We start from the raw sequence: 13,826 nt of genomic DNA, 5'->3' as shown, positions 1-13,826 counted from the left end.
AATACACATAAACTCATAATACCGATCGCCACCGAACGTTAAGCGTGCGGACCCTACGGGTTCGAGAACTATGTAGACATGACCGAGACTCATCTCCAGTCAATAACCAATAGCGGAACCTACGAATATCTTTATCGGTCAAACCGCATAACAACATTCGTTGTTCCCTTTGTCATCGGTATGTTACTTGCCCGAGATTCGATCGTCGGTATCTTAATAGCTAGTTCGATCTCGTTACCGGCAAGTCTCTTTACTCGTTCCGTAATACATCATCCCGCAACTAACTCATTAGTCACATTGCTTGCAAGGCTTATAGTGACGTGCATTACCGAGAGGGCCTAGAGATACCTCTCCGACAATCGGAGTGACAAATCCTAATCTCGATCTATGCCAACTCAACAAGTACCATCGGAGACACCTGTAGAGCACCTTTATAATCACCCAGTTACGTTGTGACGTTTGGTAGCACACAAAGTGTTCCTCCGGTATTCGGGAGTTGCATAATCTCATAGTCATAGGAACATGTATAAGTCATGAAGAAAGCAATAGAAATATACTAAACGATCAAATGCTAGGCTAACGGAATGGGTCAAGTCAATCACATCATTCTCTAATGATGTGATCCCGTTAATCAAATGACAACTCATGTCTATGGCTAGGAAACTTAACCATCTTTGATTCAACGAGCTAGTCAAGTATAGGCATACTAGTGACACTTTGTTTGTCTATGTATCCACACATGTACGAAGTTTCCGGTTAATACAATTCTAGCATGAATAATAAACATTTATCATGATCTGAGGAAATATAAATAACAACTTTATTATTGCCTCTAGGGCTTATTTCCTTCATAAAATTGGGCAAAGATCCTAAAGCTCAGCTACTACCTGCTAGAACCTTACTTGTCCTCCATCGGCCAGGCCATTGGGACACGGTGAAAGCGAATGCCTCGAGTTCGCGATATGCCCAGATGTTCTTCATCTGAGTGAAGCTCAATTAGTCTTTTTTGGACTGTGGTTTATGTCATCCTTCCATGCTTGCCTGGGAGTGTGATTTGAGTTGGACTATGTTTCTCTATTTGTACGTATGGTTGAAACTTTCTGCAAACTTTGTATGCAAGTCTGTTACTTCAGCTCTTTTAATCCAAATCTTGGTCTGGGTATGAATTTCTATAAGACATGCATCTACATATTTTGTATGCAAGTCTGTTACTTTAGCTCTTTTAATAGAAATCTTGGTCTCGGTGTGAATTTCTGTAAGACATGCATCTACATATTAAGTGTTAAAAAAATACAGGCATATTTATGCTCAAATTGCACTATGTTTCTATAGGAGATAACCGTCCGCTCCCTACTCCCTGGGACAAATTGGAATGAACTAAAAAGGGATTGGGTATAGGGTTTCTGCCCACTAACCGATACACAGCGTTGACCTCGTCTGTGACTGCGGTTGCGCCATCACCACCTCCTCTCCCTCCCGTGCTGGAGTCATGCATGACCTCTGCGGTGGCTGGTCGCACAACACCGTAGCCGACGACAATGATCCAACAGGAACTGTGGTCGAGCGCCACGAGCAGCAAGACGAAGGGGGAAGCGAGCAGGGCGGGGTAGGTACAGAAGTCTCTAGAGAAAATCCTCCCCGGCAGCCGATGCCGATGTACAGGTAGTCAGCAGCGCTGCGAGGCGAGATGCAGACCGTGTTGTTGTTGCGGGCGTGGGTTCCTGTCTGGACCTAGCTATGATCTAGGAGGAATTCGGGAAGAAATTGTATAAACTGAGAGGAAAGTTATCCCCCAGATCTACTTTATTGAATATCTGTAAGCAAGCTAGCGTATATGCGAAGCCATCAGGCAATTCAGAGAGAATAGGATGCTCCACCCAGCCACACCCGGCTGCTATATAGGGAAGCTTTTACCGGCAAGACTGTGAAGTGAAATAGTAACTACTGGAAACGGTACAGTAAGAATCTAACGGTCCGCGACGATGATGAGCAGAGGAGCGATCCTGGCCGTTGGTGACGATGTGTTATCTGAACCGAATTATGTAACTGAACTTGGCTGCAGCTCAGGTCCTGACATTGCCCCCCTCTTGAGCATCGACGAGTCCTCACGTCGATTCTTGTGCTGTGCGCCAAGCTTGTGTAGTTTGCCTAAAAACTCTGGGAATGAGTACTTGATGAAGTCAGCATCCTCCCACGTAGCGTCCGCCGATGACAGATTTTCCCATTGAATTTTCCACTGTACCACTGGTGCATTGTTGCGTGGGATTTGCCTGACTTTTAGAACTGCGGCTGGACCCGTTTTGATCGTACCATCCGCATTGACCATTGGAAGGTTGGGGCTCGGGATCGCTTTTGGTCCAATGTGTTTCTTGAGCTGGCAGACATGGAAGACAGGGTGTATCTGAACGTTGCTAGGGAATTGCAATTTGTAAGCAGAGTTCCCTATCTTTTGGATTATGAGAAAAGGGCCATAATACTTGTTCTGCAACTTTAGAGCTCCTCGAAAGCCGAATGCTGCCAATCGATAAGGTGCCATCTTCAAGTAAACCATGTCCCCCACCTGGAAACTTCTCTCCACTCGTTTGAGGTCTGCATAACGCTTCATCCTATTCTGGGCTGTGCACAGATTCTCTTTCAAATGCTCTAACATTTGCTGTTTAGCAGTCAAGAAATCTTGTGCTTCCTCATCTTCTCGTCCAGGGATTGCTAATTCAGATATGAGTGGAGGTGGAAATCCATAAAGGGCTTGGAATGGAGACATTTTCAGAGCAGTGTGATAAGTGGAATTATACCAATATTCTGCTAGAGACAGCCATGACATCCACTTGGTAGGTTGATCAGTTGTCATACATCACAAATAAGTTTCTAAACACTGGTTCACCCGCTCTGTCTGGCCATCAGTTTGAGGATGGTAGGCCGTGCTAAATCTCAGTTCCACCTTGAGGGCAGTAAAAATGTCTTTCCATAGTTTGCTCGTGAAAATTCTATCTCTATCAGAGACAATAAGTTTAGGAGGGCCATGTAATCTTATGATGTTGTCGACAAACTTTTGAGCCACCGAGAGAACTGAATATGGGTGGGACAGGGGAATGAAATGACTGTACTTCGTGAATCTATCGACCACAACCATAATAACATCCTTGCCCTGGGATTTTGGTAGGCCTTCCACAAAGTCCAGTGAGATGTGTTGCCAAGCCATGTCTGCAACAGGGAGGGGGTCCAGCAGGCCAGGTTGCAAGCAGTTCTCATGTTTTGCTCTTTGGCAAATAGGACATGCTGCAATAAAAGTCTCTACATCCTGTTTCAGTCCTGGCCAGAAAAAAATGTTCGTCACTCTGTTATAAGTAGCTCTCACTCCTGAGTGGCCTCCAATAGGGGAATTTTGTAGTGCAGTCAGTAGTTTATTTCTCAGCTCTGCCGACTTGCCCACCCATAGTTTACCCTTGAATCTAATTATCCCAGAATGTAGGCTGTAATCAGAAGAGTTATCCTGCTTTTGCACTAACAATTTCTCTAGCAACTGTTGAGATTGTGGATCTTCCTGATAACTCCCTACTAGATCTTCTGCCCATGTAGGAGTCACAGCAGATAGGGTGAAACAACTGGGCAATAGTCTAGATAAAGCATCAGCAACTTTGTTTTGCACTCCTTTCTTGTACTGAATGGTGAAATTGAATTCTAAGAGTTTCATCATCAACTTGTGTTGTACTCCCTCTGTTATTCTCTGATCTGTGATAAACTTTAAGGATTGTTGATCAGTTTTGATCACCAGCTCATTGCCCAGTAAATAGTGTCTCCACCTCTTTAATGCTTCCAAAATAGCTAGAGCTTCTTTTTCATAATTAGAGAGAGCTTCATTTCTTGGACAAAGAGCAGAGCTGTAGTAGGACAAGGGTCTTCCTCCCTGCATGAGAACTGCCCCAATGCCCTTTCCTGATGCATCAGTTTCTAGTACAAATGGTTGACTGAAATTTGGTAGTGCCAGGACTGGTGCTGTAGTTAAGGCTTGTTTGAGTGTACAGAAGGCCTTGTCATGCACTGGGGTCCATAGGAACTGTCCTTTCTTTAGAAGGTCATGTAGTGGCCTACAAATAAGGCCATAATCTTTAATAAACCTTTTATAATACCCAGCCAGGCCCAAGAAACTTCTCAGCTTTGTGACTGTGTTGGGAGTTGGCCAATCAGCAATTGCTGCAATCTTTTGTGGATCAGTAGCTACTCCCTTCTCAAAAATCACATGTCCCAGATACTCCACTTTTTGCACTGCAAAGCTGCACTTGGACATGTTTGCAAACAACTTGTGGTCTCTTAGCACTTGTAATACAATCTGGACATGTTCCAGATGTCCCTTGAGGTTTCTGCTGTAGATGAGGATATCATCAAAGAACACCAACACAAACTTCCTCAAATAGGGAGAAAATATGGTATTCATCAGTTCCTGAAATGTGCCTGGAGCATTAGACAGCCCAAAAGGCATGACTAAGTACTCAAAATGCCCCAAATAGGTCCTGAAAGCAGTTTTATGTATATCATCTGGGTGCATTCGTATTTGGTGATAACCAGACCTCAGATCCAATTTAGAGAAATACTTTGCTCCATGCAATTCATCCAATAAATCCTCTATTACTGGTATAGGGAATTTATTCTTGACTGTTAGGGAATTGAGCTTTCTGAAATCAGTGCATAACCTCATAGAGCTGTCCTTCTTCTTAACCAGCAGGATTGGAGCAGCATAAGGACTTTGGCTGTGTCTGATCAAGTGTTTAGCCAATAACTTTTTGATTTGATCTTCCATTTCTTTCTTCTGATGTTGTGGAACTCTGTAAGGTCTCAGTTGTGGAGGATTTGCCCCTGGTACCAAAGGAATTTTGTGATCCAATGCTCTATGAGGTGGAAGTTCAGTGGGTTCCTCAAACAAATCAGCATATTTCAAGAGCAGCTGTTGTATTTGTGGAGGAGTTTTGGTCCCTTCTGGAGCTTCCATAAGTATATTATGCACTTGCAATAAGAATACCTCTGCTCCTTTATCCATTAACTTATTCACATCCTCTGCTTGTACTTCCTTAGTGGTTTGAGGGTTTGTGAAGATAGCTGTAGAAAATGACTGTTGCCCCTTTTGTGTGAAACTGAACTGTTGCTTGGGAATGTCAAATGCTGCAGGACTAACCGCAGTAAACCAATCATAACCCAAGATTACATCATGGGTGGGCAGGTCCAGAGTTCTGAAGTTGTGTGAAATCTTTGTTTTGGCAACTATGAACTCACAATTTGGAACTACAGATGCAGATATTAACTTTGCACCACCAGCTACAGCAATGGCCCTTGGTTTCACTGGCAATATATTGCAATTAGCTTTAGCTGCAAATTGTGGATTGATAAAGGAAGTTGTACTGCCTGAATCCAGAAGAGCAACTGCTCGTTTGCCATTGATGTGTATGATAATGGTGGGTGTGGGCACTGCCAATTGTTGGCCCATAGCATGAGCAGAGAGAAACATGACTTGCTCTTCTTGTTCATTAGTTTCAACTTGTTCATGTTGTGCTCCTTCCTCTATTTCTTCTTGTTGTTGCTCCTCCACTTCCTGTTGTAACAAATGGACATTTGGTATTAATCTGCACTTGTGTCCATGCATCCACTTGTCCCCACATCTCCAGCATTCCCCCACTTTCCTCACCTTTTGAGTGTTTGTAACAGGGGCTTCTGCGTGTCTGATAGGGATTGGCTGCTGTTGCAAAGGAGTGCTCTGCTTTGCTTGGGAGTTCCAGCTAGACTTCTGGTAAACATTGTTGTATGTAATTCCTTGCTTCTTTGGTGCTGCACTTATGGGTGGGTGGCAAGGTTCAATATCTCTAGCCAAGCAGTAAGCATCTGTAAGTGTTTGAGGCCTGAGAGGTCTGAGTTGAAATTTTATCCCATCTCTTAATCCATTAACATAACACCTGACAAACCACTGTTCCCCTAGCTCAGGGTTTTCTTCTTGGACATCAGCCATCAGGTCTTCAAAAACCTTAGTGTATTCAGACACTGTGCTGTTTAGCTGTTTAACTGAGTTGAATTTTTCAGTTAGATCATAAGATCCTGTGTCAGAAAACCTTTTGATCACTTCAGCTCCAAACTGCTTCCAAGACAGTTGTTTCTTCAATAACCCAGAGCGTCTAAGCCACACATCAGCTTCATCCACCACATACATTTGTGCTAGGGACACCTTGTATTCTTCGGGAGCTGCTGACATCTGAAAGTACTTGTTGCATTCCCTTATCCACCCCACTGGGTCATCACCTGAAAACCGTGGAAAATCCAGTTTTGGTCCTTTTGTTAATGACCTCATGAACTGAGCTTGCATCTCCTGTTCATATGTTTTGTGATAACCCTGCCACATTTGCCTTTCTCTATTCTGTTGATAGAATTTGTTGAAAGCTGGAGTGGGCACATGATCTCTTGCAGTTACTGGTGTACTGACATTCTGGCTAAAATCTGTTCTGATTGGGTTTGCAAACCCTGGAGGTGCTTGTGCCCCGCTGGTTCTTATTGGGGGCAGATTTTGCATTTGATCTTCCATCTGTTTTGATTTTTCTCTTTCAAGTTCTAATTGCTTCCTCAGCTGTTCTGTTCTGGTCAGCTGATCGTGAATGTTTTCCTATTGCAGCGTTGGGGACTTGGGGACTTGATGTGAGCTGGATGGCATTTCACTCTGAGTAAGTGTTGTTGTGGTTTTTACTAGCGATTGCAGCATTGAACTGATGGTGGACAGTTGTTTGCTGAGATCCAGAACCACTTGCTCAACCCCACCAACTTGCTTGGAGATTTCTCCTTGTTTAGCACTCATGGACAGCACCTCCCCCTGCAATTTGGACATCTCTGACCGCATCTGAACATTATCTTGCTGCAGAACGCCAAAATCATCACGCAGTGCCATGACCTCTTGCAGATCCGCCTCGTCAATTGCTTTGGCACGACCCATCTCCTTCGATCAGAGGATTGGATGAGGAATTTTACCACTGGATCTCCAGCAACCCTTTCCGTTCCCTGATCCTGCCGCCGCCACGATCCACGCCACCGTAGCGCACGGATCTGTGCAGGAACTCGGGATTTTACCGATCAAGCAGTTTGCTCGAGCAACCGATTCCGCTCGACAGACCTGCGCCCGAATATCACCGCCACCAGCGCCTCCACACCGCCGCCGATAACCACCACTCCGCCGCCAACGCCACCAACAGAACTCCGTCGTCGATCACGAAGAAGGGTGGGAATCGCCCGTCGGAGAAAATTCCCCTCGGAATAGCGCCTTCGCCGAGGATTGTTGGCTCTGATTACCACTTTGTCAGGACCTAGCTATGATCTAGGAGGAATTCGGAAAGAAATTGTATAAACTGAGAGGAAAGTTATCCCCCAGATCTACTTTATTGAATATCTGTAAGCAAGCTAGCTTATATGCGAAGCCATCAGGCAATTTAGAGAGAATAGGATGCTCCACCCAGCCACACCCCGGCTGTTATATAGGGAAGCTTTTACCGGCAAGACTGTGAAGTGAAATAGTAACTACTGGAAACGGTACAGTAAGAATCTAACGGTCCGCGACGATGCTGAGTAGAGGAGCGATCCTGGCCGTTGGTGACGATGTGTTATCTGAACCGAATTCTGTAACTGAACTTGGCTGCAGCTCAGGTCCTGACAGTTCCTTCGATCCGAGGGCGCCGCCCCACTCCCAAATCCTGGAGCCCCTCCCCCTCACACCCAATTCTCAACCAAAAGCAGCAATCACGACAGAGAAGATGTGACCGCCGTTGGCTTCACCACCTTCCCCAAACCGCGTCCCCTCTTTCGGGAACACAGGCGCAGTGACACACAGGCGGTGAAATCGCAGCTGATCGACAAGGGGATACGCGAAGCAGAACCGACATGAGAGTCTATTGCTAGGGCTGACCTACAGGGCCCATTGCATGACATCACATTGACCGGCGTAGTCCACCTCGAAAAAGAAACATTGGATCGCTGTGAGGGCTCTAATTCCTGGTAGCTTAGAAACTGTATTGATGTTCATATAGTTTGGTTGTGTGAAGTCCTACCTATAGATGTAAGCCAGACATATATAATGCAGTTAGATCAGATTTTCTATTTCACATCTAAATGTGAAATAGTTACTCACATCTAAGTGTTCAACGATCACTCGCAATCTGACGAGGGCAGACCCAGATCACTTGCGACATAGCAAATCTGAATAGCAAATCCGATGATTTTATGGGTCGGCTATGCGGGGTCTGCTCGGCCGCAGGCCGCGTTGACCCGCAAACCGAAAACTCCCGATAAACGAATTAGACAGGGATTCTGACAGTTGAGTTCAAATTCGAACAATAAAACATAGTTCACGCGTAAATAAAAGCATAGTTTTGTACGACAAACACAAAGGACTTCATGCAAAAGCGACAACCACGTCCATCATCATCTTGGTCGTTTCTTACCCGTCGTCATGATCTTCAGTCCGCACCACCTCCGTCGATGCCATCGTCACCCCCGAATCCATCGCTGGCACTTGTTCTAACTCCGGCACCGAAAGCATCGCCAGGCGGACTGAATGCATTAGCGACACTGGTTCCAAATCCCGATGAGAAAACATCACCGGCACTAAAACACGCACCAGCCGCCGCTAGCATCCTCCTCTTCAAGATGTCTCTTCTTGCCATATCATGCCATTCTTTGATGATGTCGTCTATGTCATCGCGGTTCAATGCCATGATCCTATTCTCTTCGGCAAGAAGCTTGGAGATGGCTTTGTTCTCAGCGGCACGTGCTCTTCTCTCCTCAATGGCCACCTTGCGCAACCCCTAGTCCTTGAGCAATTGCCACATCTCTTGCTTCTCTCGTGCCTTCTACTAGGCCAACTCTTTCTTTTTCTCCAATGTCTTCGCTAACATCAACTCATTTGATTCGCCATGGCATCTATCTTGTCCCGCAAGCTCGATGTTTTGTGTTCCCTCTTGATCTGCTCCTTTGTCTTCTTGTCACTATCGGGCTTGTTCAAGTTTCTTGGGCCATCATCATCTTCATCTTCATCCATGTTCGTAAGTGAACCTCTCTTCGGTGGGGATTCTTTGTCGATCAACTTCCACTTGTCGCACCCTCTGAGCAAGTCCCAACAATGCTCTAGTTTTAAAAAATTGCCTTTCGGAAGCTTCCATGTCTTTGTATCTTTGTTGGGAAATTTTCTCCTACACAATCAAAACAAAGTCAAATGATGCAATCACTTCAATTGGTACTAATTATTTGCGCAACTTGGGACGTGAAAACGAACTCACATAGTCGGATTCCATGGTTCCACTTGGAGGTGCATTGCGAACTTGTTCCAAGCAAGCATCCCAACGGCTACAAATCGGCTTGATCACGTCCCAACAACCTTGGAGTGACTGAAAGGTGCGCGGAGTCCTATTGGGATGCTTCCCCATCATGCGGAAGTATTGATCTTCGATTCTTTGCCAATACCTCTTGGCGGTTTGAGATGTACCGGTGCAACCATCAAGAGACACCGCACTCCAAGCCTTGATCAAGATCTGGTCTTCTAACATCGTGTAGTTCTTCGATCTCGCGCTTTTTTTGCTTGCGCTTGCTCATACACCCCCTCATCTACCTCCTCCACTTCATCTTCACCACCGTGATCATCCACGCCACCCTCCATTTCATTGTAATCGAAATCAACGAACGGGCCTTGATCGATGTCGACGGCGTTGGTGTCCAACATGTTGACGAACTCGGCAATGGCATTGTTTGAACCACCGCTACAGTGAGTGACATCAACTCACGCGCTACCACAATGGCGAAAAGCGAATCAAGTAGAACGAATCAAAGATGCATACCTTCCGGCCATTTCATCGAACACCTCGCATGTGGTGGAAGCAGCGCCATTGAACGGCATCGTTGGGGAACCTCTTGCCGGGGCGGAGGGAGTGGATGAAGGCACCGGCCTTTTCGTAGGAACCTTCTTGCGCTTCACGCCCGAAACCTTGCCAACCTTCTCCGTCGGCGGCTGGGCAGATCGCACAGCGGCGACGGCGCCCGGCGCGCGTGCCTTCTCGGCAGGGCTAGCCGGATTTCCGCCCTGCAAGACCACATTGCCCTCCTGCTTGCGGGCAGGCGCGGGGGTGCCTTGAGCGACGGCAGGGGCGACGAGATCCGCCAGAGGGATTGTGCGTGCGCGACCTCCACGGTGACGGGGGACGGCTGAGAGGCTTCCATGGCGGCGAAGAATGGCAGGGGAAGATGGACCAGAGCGGGCGGTGGTGAGGCAATGGCGGCCGAGGGGGGCGAGGGGAGCGGGAATGGCCGCGCGGAAATTTCCCTCGTGCCAAATCTCGCTGTGGATAGGGGCGAGCTTGGGTCGGCCTCCCACCCGTGAATCTAAAGGTCGATGGCAAACTTTTGCGCGCCCCACAAAAATTTTTACGGGCCGGACGCGTTTGCGGTGTCTGATCAGGCAGCATTTTTCGCGCGGACCCTTGTCGATCGCAGATCTGATCACTTTGCGCTTTTTCCTCGCCTACACATAGCTTTGGTCTTATATGACTTTGCTATTTGTTGGCATGTTATTTCTGTGCGTCCATTGGTGTTGGTTGTGTGCATCCTAGCTATGCAGAGGCTGGGTATGTGCTCATTATGTTTGTATTCTCTTGATGCTACATTTGAGTCAATAAAATCCACCCTTTGTCAAAAATATTTTGGCGGTTATTTTGCGGATTGCGGCATTATACGGGGTCTGCTAGAGATGCTCTTATGACCCGTAAAAAAAGCAAAGACCTTATGAGGACCAAGGGTCGACACCGCAGATGTGAGTTTGTAGGATTGTTGTGAATCTTTTATCCTTATGTTTTTTATCTATGAATATGTCCATTTTTTTACATGCAACTCAACCAGTCACATGTCCTTTTTTACGTGAAACTCAACTGACTAAGTTGCATGTCTATCCTCGTCGTGTAACTCACCTGACCCAGTTGCATGTTCATCTTGTCCTAAAACTCAACCGACCTTGATTAAATTAGTTTTTTTCCCTTTATATTTTTTTGAAAATTCTTGATTTTTTATTTAAGTTTTTTATTTTTTATTTCACTTTTTACATTTCTTTTTTTCTTTTCCTTTTTAAAATTTGATTTTTTAAATGAATTTAGCAATGTCTCATCTAAGTTTCTGGTCACTCAACCTGCTTTTTTTAAATATTGTGCAAATCTTGATCACGGATTGTTTTGTCACGTGCGTCCCTTATCTCGTCATACGTTTTGTGTCCACTTGTCATCCTGTTCGCAACTATGTCTTTTCTTGGGCAGTTTTCGCGGCGTGATCTCAGGGCTCGTTTCTTTTTGGCCTGCGTGGTATAATTCTGGTACTACTGCATACGACACTGCTGCTACCTTTGCAAGAGAGGCCAGGAGGAAACTCTTTACACAGTGTGGGTGCTACGGAGGTGCCGACGTATTTGAATTGTTCAAGTTCAAATTTATTTATATTTTTTCCACGTCCCAAAGCGCTTTATCTCTTCTACTACTATGTATAGTTCATAAACCAATTTATTAGTGTGTTGTCCAATGGCGTATCTATGAAGAAAAGTCTAGATACATTAGGTGTGGCCCCTCCCTGCTACCTTAATAGCATCATTCTCTTGTAACAAGAAAAAAGGAGGAGAGTCACCATCTGATAGTATCCAAACAGACACACTCCCACGTTCAAAATGCCTCTGATCCGTCTTCAAAGAAATAACCACCCCTTCAGGCCCCGCGTCTCTCTGATAACCCACAAGTATATGGGGTCAATTGTAGCCTCTTTCGATAAGTAAGAGTGTCGAACCCAACGAGTAGCTAAAGGTAGAACAAATATTCCCTCAAGTTCTATCGACCACCGATACAACTCTACGCACGCTTGACGTTCGCTTTACCTAGAACAAGTATGAAACTAGAAGTACTATGTAGGTGCACTACTGGAATCCACTTCTTTGTTGTCTGCCAATTCTTTGCCATCTGCTGGCTGACGGCAAAGAAGGTCTTTGCCGTCCGCTTACATAAAACGGACGGCAAAGAACTGGCTGATGGCAAAGTAGGTCTTTGCCGTCAGCCAAATCTTTGCCGTCCGCTAGCGGATGGCAAAGAGAGAGGTGGGCCCCACTAACGAGCTGCATAGAAAAACCTAACGACCCCCCCCCCCCTTTGCCGTCTGCTAGCATACGGCAAAGAGCAAAAAAGCGGACGACAAAGGATGGCGGACAGCAAAGAGTTGACCTAACTAACGGGCCGAGCCCCACCCCGGCCGCCCCACTCTCTCTCTCTCTCTCTCTCTCTCTCTGTCTGTCTATGTTTCTCTCGTCCTCTCTCCCCGATGACCCGCCGCCGCCCCCTTGCCCCGTCGCCCCTCGCCCCGTCGCTGCCGCCCCTTGCCCCGTCGCCCTTGCCCCGCCGCCCCTCGCCCAGCCGTCGCCGCCCCCTCGCCCAGCCGCCCCGCCCCATCCCCTGCGTCGCCCCCCGCCTCGTCCCACCGCGGATGTCCGGCCTCCCCCTCCACCGGGCCGCCGCCTCCTCCAGCGGCCGCCCTCCCATCCACCAGCCGCCCCGCGCTCCTCCACCGGCGATCCCCTGCAGGTGAGTTCTTCCCCCCAGTTTTTTAGTTTAGTTTTTTAGTTTCTTTTAGTTTAGTTTATGGTTTAGTTTTAGTTTTAGTTTTAGTTTAGTTTTATTTTCAGTTTAGTTTTAGTTTTAGTTTTAGTTTATTTTAGTTTAGTTTTATTTTAGATTAGTTTTAGTTTTAGTTTAGAAGAAGAAGAAGAGTAGAAGGAGGAGAAGAAGAAAGAAGAAGAAGAAGAAGAAGAAGAAGAAGAAGAAGAAGAAGAGGAAGAGAAGAAGGAAAGGAACCCCCCCCCCCCGCCAACTTAGTGTGTATGTGGATCTGTAAAGGATTGGTTCAAGGAGGCTAATATTAAGGAATTTTATAGAGATAGATTCATCATTTCCTAGCCAACTTATCTGCAATATGCATGATGTCATTCGCTCATTTGCTCAATTTATGGCTAGGGATGAAACATTAGTAGCTCACAGTGGAGATACTGCTAAAAAAACCTTATATCATCAACTTTTCTTAGATTGTCTATAGAAACCAAAGGAGTGGGATCAGATGTATTTGAGTAGAGAGCAGAAATTGCTTAGGTCACTAATATTAACCGGAAGCCTCAAAATTCAGCCTAGTGATTCGTTGATTAACTTCCAAATAGCATTGTCAGGCTTCAAGGGTTGAGATTTCTTGATATTGAGGACACTTGTGTAAAGTTTATTCCTAGGGGTTTCCGGGCTCTTACAAATTTGAGGGTACTATGTGGGTTTCCAGCCTATATTGATGGTGACTGGTGTAGTATGGAAGAGTTGGGGCCTCTTTCATAGCTCAATTGCCTTTCACTATGGAGCCTAGAAAATGTACCTACTGCCTTATTGGCTGCAAAGGCGAGGGTAAATGCAAAGAAACAACTCACCTCTCTTGCTTTAACATGTGGTGGTAGGGTGGGAGCTGGGTTGGTCCAAGGAGGAGTCTCTGAGTTCAAGGAGGAGGAGCAAAGAAGAGGGAAAGGGAAAGGAAGAAGAAGAAGAGGAGGAGGAAGAAGAAGAAGAAGAAGAAGACTAGGGTTCCGCCACGTTTTGCAGTTTCTTTCTTTTCTTTAGTTGAATGTTTTTATACTGCTAGCTAGTTGCCTAGTTTGCTGACCCAAAGAAGTTAAAATAGTCATTATATGAAATTCAACTAAAGTCAACATTTTTGACGACTAGTGCTACTAATAAATTCAACTAGAGCCATCATATGTCCACAAG

This window comes from Triticum aestivum, chromosome 4D, assembly GCF_018294505.1.
Source record: "Triticum aestivum cultivar Chinese Spring chromosome 4D, IWGSC CS RefSeq v2.1, whole genome shotgun sequence".
In the NCBI taxonomy this organism is placed as follows: domain Eukaryota; kingdom Viridiplantae; phylum Streptophyta; class Magnoliopsida; order Poales; family Poaceae; genus Triticum; species Triticum aestivum.
This window is presented reverse-complemented; position numbering follows the sequence as displayed.